Source organism: Colobus angolensis, unplaced genomic scaffold (genome assembly GCF_000951035.1).
Source record: "Colobus angolensis palliatus isolate OR3802 unplaced genomic scaffold, Cang.pa_1.0 Scaffold310, whole genome shotgun sequence".
Classification (NCBI taxonomy): Eukaryota; Metazoa; Chordata; class Mammalia; order Primates; family Cercopithecidae; genus Colobus; species Colobus angolensis.
The window spans coordinates 1,332,314-1,340,029 of record NW_012116378.1 but is presented as its reverse complement, the minus strand read 5'-3'; positions in this window follow the sequence as shown (position 1 = coordinate 1,340,029).

Genomic DNA, 7,716 nt, shown 5'->3' with positions numbered 1-7,716 from the left:
AGGAACATAGATGACTAACACAATTTCTTCCCCTAGAAATTCACCGTATGCCTTTATTCAGCTCCAGATTGTCTTCTTTCATTATCTGGATAATGTCTTCTTTCATCTCTTTTCCTTGCTAATCCACATTCAGGCTGATTATGAAAGTCCATGTAAAGACATTTGCTTTATTTTGTTTGATTCATGAATGCTAGAGTTCTGTTTCTTGGCCTTTAGCTCATTAACATTCAGTTTCTAAAGTACAAGTGTTTTCTTTGCAAATTTATTTTTAATTACATGATGACTGCATGAATGCATTCTCATTTGTAAGAGAGTCGCCCATACAGCTTCATTAATTCACCTTTGATATTCTCGCCTCCTAAACCCAGTCTGAGGCTTCTCCACATAGGTGATGACTATTCTCAGTTATCCTGAACTGTTCAGCATCCCTCTAACAATGTCTGTTCATATTTGCAACTCACCAAACACCTGGCTTGGCTAATTTTATCTATCCATCAATACCTTCTACAAAATGCTTTCCCTGACTGTGGTCAGAGAATGATAGTGCTCTCTGGCATGAAAGAGCAGAGAACTGGGGACAAGGGGCACTATCTCCAGTACTAAGCATTCCCTCAAAGATTCTCCTTTCCTATAGCCTTTAGTGAGCCTATCATTTTCACCTCTGCAGATTCCCCTGAGCAACTATAGGCTGGAGTTACAAACTTACCCTGGTTACAGAGTTCTGCCTTGCTGCAGTTGGGTTCTTTGACCATATTATCAAAGTCATGCTATTTTAGGGTAGGCTTTAGAAGGATGACAGTCAGATGACATGGAGCCAAGCTTTACTAGGTGCCCAGTTTCAGGAGATGGTTGACTAAATTCAACCCTGCTTTGACTAGTGTTTCTCTCCCTTCTTAATCTCCCCAACCCTGCCCAAATGAAACTCAGTTATGGTTCTCTAATGCCTTATGTTCTCTTACCCTTGGGCATGCCTAGCTGCCCCTTTTCCCTTTTGTCTTAGAATATTTCTTTTCTTTTTCTCCTTATTTGAGAACTAGGACACTTCTAGAACTTTTTAGTGTTTGCAGAAAGGTGGTGTATGTCAAAAGATGCTGGATGTCTAAAAGATGAAGATGGTAAAATTGCTAGATGGGACCCAAGGGCCAATATGGCAGGCTTGTTCCTTCTACCTATTTCAATGATGTTCTGGTCATTTGCACTGAGATGCAGTTGTAAGGTAACAGCAGTGGGCTTGTCTGTAAGTAGATTGTGTCTATTTGTTTACTTTATAAAACTTTATATAAACATATCCCATTGAGATGGGCTTGGATATTGTATTGTCTGGACTCATGATGCCAGCAGTTATAATGAGACCAGTAAATTTATTAAATTCCTGAGGTTAGACTGTTGCTGCCTTCTCTATGTTACACCATGTATTCATTTCTTATTTGCTATAAGAAACTACCAAAAGTTTAGTGGCTTAAAATAATACATGTTTATTCTCTTGCAGTTGTGGAGCTCAAAAGTCTAAAATGAGTTTTAATGGGCTAAAATCAAGGCAGTTTTTGGCTCTGGTTCCTTCTTCCATCTTCAAAGTGCATCACTCCAATTTCTGCTGCTATCATTCCATCTCCTTTGTTTATTGACTTTCTTGCCTCACTTTTATAAGGGCCCTTGTGATTACATTGGACTCATCCACTTTGGTATATGCCCAAGTCAGGAAGTCAAGAGAAGGCTCTGACTGGACACTTGGGAGTAATAAAGATACGGAAAACAACTGAAGTCATATTGGATGATGGGACACTACATAGAGCAATGGTTCTTAATCTCTGAGGACAACTCAATGAACCCTAATGATCTTTGCTTCAGAAAAACGCAAATTCAGACACAATTTCACATGCAATTTTAGGAGCTTAAGTATTCTCTAGGCATACATGAATGCAAGGTTAAGAACTCCTGATGTATAGCTATCTAGGATAACTATTCAGTTGGATCCTTACTTCATACCTCTCACCAAAATACATTCCAATGGCTCAAGGATTGGATCATTACCAAAGAAAACATGGAAGAGTTTAAAAAATATTGGGTGTGACAGAGGCATTTCTAAGTATAAGAAAAAATCTCTAACACATGAAAGGAAAGATTAACAAATTCAACCACACAGGAATGTGTGTGTGTTTGTGTGCGTGTGTTTGTATTCTGCATGGACATAAAATCATAAGCAAAATCAGAAGGGAAATAACAAAATGAGAAACATTTTGCAACTCATATTAAAGTCAAAGGGCTAACTTTCTTAACAGTAAAACATTCTTAAATTGATAAGAAAAAGACCAAAAGACTAACTGAATAAATGCGAAGAGCAAGTTCACAGAAATTGATACAAAAACTTTTTTGAATCTTGAAAAGATGCTCAATTTCATAAAATGCCATTTTTTTTTTCCTTTTTGAGACAGGGTCTTGCTGTGTCACCCAGGCTGAAGTGCAGTGGCACCATTATGACACGCTGCAACCTTTGCCTCCAGGATTCAAGATTCTCATGCCTTGGCCACCCTGGTAGCTGGGATTACAGGTGCACGCCACCATGCCCAGCTACTTTTTTTTTTTTTTTTGTATTTTTAGTAGAGACAGGATTTTGCCATGTTGGCCATACTGGTATTGAACTCCTTGCCTCATGCAATCCATCCACCTCTGCCTCCCAAAATGCTGGGATTACAGGCGTGAGCCACCATTCCTGGCCAAGAGAAATGCCATTTTCAAATATTAATTTGAAAAATATGAAGACAACTGAGCACAGTCTTAGTGATAGTAGAGGAAGAATTCCATACATAAACTGCTATTGGGAAATGCAGTATGTACCACCTCTAGACCAGTGTTCATCAAACTGAAACGTGCACACAGAATATCTGGGAATCTTGTTAAAATGCAAATTCTGGTTCAGCTGGTCGGGGAAGGGGCCTGAGATTTTGCATTTGTTTTTGAGATAGAGTCTCACTGTGTTGTCCAGTTTGGAGTGCAGTAGCATGATCACAGTTCATTGCAGCCTTGACCTCCTGAGTTCAACTGATCCTCCCACCTCAGCCTCCCTAGTAGCTGGAACCACAGGTGCATGCCACCACACCAGGTTAAGTTTTATATTTCCTGTAGAGATGGGGTTTTGCCATGTTTCCCAAGCTGGTCTCAAAACTCCTGGGCTCAAATATCTGCCCACCTCAGCTTCCCAAAGTGCTGGGATACCAAGCATAAGTCACCATGCCTGTCCTGAGATTTTGCATTTCTTTTTTTTTTTTTTTTTTTGAGACGGAGTCTCGCTCTGTCGCCCAGGCTGGAGTGCTGTGGCCGGATCTCGGCTCACTGCAAGCTCCGCCTCCCGGGTTCACGCCATTCTCCTGCCTCAGCCTCCCGGGTAGCTGGGACTACAGGCGCCGCCACCTCGCCCGGCTAGTGTTTTGTAGTTTTTAGTAGAGACGGGGTTTCACCGTGTTAGCCAGGATGGTCTCGATCTCCTGACCTTGTGATCCGCCCGTCTCGGCCTCCCAAAGTGCTGGGATTACAGGCTTGAGCCACCGCGCCCGGCCGAGATTTTGCATTTCTAACAAACTCCCGGGTGAGGCCAGTACTGCTGGTCCACAGCCCAGACCACACTCTGTGTTATAAGCTCTGGTAATTTGTAAATGTTTAATAAAATTTTAAATAAAAGTCTCTCCTAAACCATCAATACCATTTCTAGGAATTTATCCTACTTTTATTCTCACGTATGTGGGAAATGGTGTGTGTTCTAAAATATTCCTCATGAAATTGGGTGTAAAAACAAAAGATAGCAAGCTACGTCAATATCTGTCATCATAAGTGTGCTAGCATTTTCTTTCCCCCTGCTTTGTTCCTACTCTTTATCTACAAGGGTTTCGATATTTTAGAAGACTAAAAACTACATTTATCAGACTCATGCAGCTAGGATTTGTGACATGATTTAGATTTCATCGATGAACTGCATTTTCATGAAATGTAATGTAGTGATGAGACATTTTCCTGATGCTTTGAAGTCTGAAAAGGAAAATGAGGCAGACATGAGCATTTGCAACAGCTGGACTCCACATTCCAGCATGTACTCACTAGCTTCATGAGCATGAGATTCAGCTGTGGGAGTGTCGTGACAGCATCACAGTTCTCTGACTTTGTAATCACAGCAATTATGGTATGACTTTTGTCTTTTTAAAAATATACCACACAGCATGAGAATCGTGTGACTTTTAAACCATTAGCCCATTGGCAATCACCTGAATTGCTCCCATTGAGTTTCCAAGCACCTAATTTTCTGTGTTAAAACTCTTTCTACTTAAAATACCTGGAGTGTTTACTGCACATAATCCTGAATAAAACAGTATTTGGCACCAAGATGGAAAACTAAAATTAGGTATCTAACCTGTTTATGTTTGATGACAGTGATAACAACACCATACTAGTTTGTATTGTCCTACCATATAAATAACCCTATCCAGATGAAATACTATTCAAGGGCAAAGGAAAAACAGAATGCTAAATAAAGAAAGAAACTTCACCAAGAAAAACCTCATGAGTAGTTGTGAAATGAAGGAATATAGTAGCTACATACATTGTTTCCTTGCCATTTTGTGTATATACCTTTATATAGTAACCAAACTTCATTTCTCCATTTTCTCCTTCACTATTATTTTATATAAAGGTGTTAAAAGTATAATTTAGTTTATACTAAATTAGTATAGTGTTTAGTTATAGTTTAGTGTTTAGTTATAATTTAGTCATTGTGTTACAAGACATAACATTTCAATTGTGACTAATTTAAAAGAGTAATTAAAATCACTCAGAGCTTGATTCTGCAACTAGTAGAATTGGTTCTCCTTTATGGGGAGAGTGTGAATGTATTTTCACTGTAGAAGGTAGTATATAATATAAGGTGTGACCATATTGTTGCAATTTAAGGACAGGTGGAAGGATAGGTATTTATGGTGAATAATCTAAAGGGGTAGACAGTGTCCTTCAATCAGCTTTTGGTATCCTTTTCCACTCTTCTTTTTTATTTAGGTTTTATTTAGGTTCTTCCATGAGTTTCTCTTATACAACAAGAAAGTGACTCCAAGCTGAAAAGCATCCAGACTAACAGTAAGACAAGGGCCACCTCTGTGATATTATGCAGGCTGCATACAAAGTCAGACAGGTATGAATGTATGTGGCTGTTGGTTTCCATCTTCCAGGGTCTACTCACCAGCTTCATGGTATGAGACAGCACCATTTATGGCCATGGTGATAGCAACTTCTGAATCTCTGGATGACAGCTATGGTTGTATAACTTTGAAACCAGCAATTCGGTGGCAACCCCATTATTTCCATTTTTTCTTCCCTTTTGATTACTTCATCTCACCTAATTCCTTTTATTTATATACCAGAAAGCAAGTGAATTTCTACTTCCTGCATTAAACTCTGACTAAGAGGGCTGGTTAAATAAATTATAATACATCCATATGTAGACACACTCTACATCTACATGCACATGAAAGATGTAGCTCTAGATATACATATATACAACAATCTGTGATAAATTATTAAACAGTAAAAGCAAGACACAATATGTATGTAGTATTATACAGTATCTTGTATGTGTCTATGTCTGTGTATACATAAAATATCTCTGCAAGGATACACAAGAAATCCATAACAGAGAGTCCCCTAAAAAGAGAAATGGGGTGTCTGAGAGTCAACAAAATACAAAGGAGGCTCTTCACTTGACACCCTTTGTATCTTTGGAAGTTTCATCAACTGAGTATATTATACCAACAAAAAATGTTTATGAAACAAATTAGAAAGAACTTCTGATCCAGGGTGAGAGAAAAGAAGGCCTAGAAGAAAGCCCTAACTATTATCGGCAGATAAAGGAAGAGCATGTACAAAGGAAACAGAGAGTGGCTTAAGAGCTTGTAGTAACAATGGGAAAGATAGGGAAACAGAAGCAAAGGTAGTGGAGTGTTTCCAGAAGGGCAAGAGTTAGTGCCTGAGTAAGTGCTGCCAGAAAGCCAAGTAAAGCAAGACAGAAAACCCAATTGTTACTTGAGTTAGCACCATGGTCATCCAAGGTCTTGGTGAAAGGAGTTTTAAGGGAATGCAAGTTTCACTCCTCTGAAGAATATGAGGAGGTTATTGCGTTGAAAAAGGAGAGACAGCATCCCTTTTTATAAAAAAGGTTGTATTGCTTGCTCAAAGGTGCAGTCAATTCAGATGGCCTTAAAGATTCAAATCAGTTTAGAGACCCCTGCATTCTAGTGGGTTATCCTAATAAGCTGTTGTGATTTTTTTTTTTATTATTATACTTTAAGTTCTAGGGTACATGTGCATAACGTGCAGGTTTGTTACATATGTATACTTGTGCAATGTTGGTGTGCTGCACCCATCAACTCGTCAGCACCCATCAATTCATCATTTATATCAGGTATAACTCCCCAATGCAATCCCTCCCCCCTCCCCCCTCCCCATGACAAGCCCAGTGTGTGATGTTCCCCTTCCCGAGTCCAAGTGATCTCATTGTTCAGTTCCCACCTATGAGTGAGAACATGCGGTGTTTGGTTTTCTGTTCTTGTGATAGTTTGCTAAGAATGATGGTTTCCAGCTGCATCCATGTCCCTACAAAGGACGCAAACTCATCCTTTTTTATGGCTGCATAGTATTCCATGGTGTATATGTGCCACATTTTCTTAATCCAGTCTGTCACAGATGGACATTTGGGTTGATTCCAAGTCTTTGCTATTGTGAATAGTGCCGCAATAAACATACGTGTGCATGTGTCTTTGTAGTAGAATAATTTATAATCCTTTGGGTATATACCCAGTAGTGGGATGGCTGGGTCATAAAGTCTCTCTATTGCCTATTGAGTGAGATAAAGTTACTAGGTGAAATTTGGAATACACCTACTAACATAACTTTCTTGGAAATAGTTTCATCATCCAGCAGGATCTGGGCTTTTGTCTCCAAATTATAAAAATAGTATGGAAGCAACAGGATGTAAAGTCCTTAAAAGACTGGTGAGTACTAGTAGTTTGGAGGGTGACATGCATGGCTGTCTTTAGTTTTCATATGGAAAATGAGAGTCAAAGCAGTGAAGTGCTCTCAAGGCTGGAGGAAGGGTCATTAGAAGGACAAAGCTATGCCATGGGTTTTAGATTTATTTTATTTTAATTCTTATCCCTAAATCCATGAGAAATTCCACTATATTCATTTATCTTCTAGAACAATTTATTAAATAATTCAGTAACTTATTAGCCACATTTTCTGCCTCCTTGAACTTAAAATCTAGTATAAACAACATTGATATGTATATAAACTGAATGTAAACAGCATATAATTTAAATTAGTATACAAGTTGCAGATACACGTATTTTATTCTAAAAGCTTTATCATCCACACTTATGAAAACATGAAAAACAGAATATACATTTTGCTGCTTTCATGCTCTTTTGGGGATGTCTTTTGGTCTCAAGTCTGTAGGAGACCTATTTGTAAAATAACCAGTACTCATTTAAAAACTGCCCGGAAAATGTTATTAAGCTAATAAAAGTGAATTAATATTTAGGTCTAGTTGAAATGATACAGTTTAAACAGTGAGAAAAGAATGCCTGGCTTGGCCCAAGCGCTATTTTACCGCATCAGTTTATTATAATCCTTTAAAACCTTTTTTATTTTTTTGAGGCAGAGTCTCACTCTGTCACCCAGGCT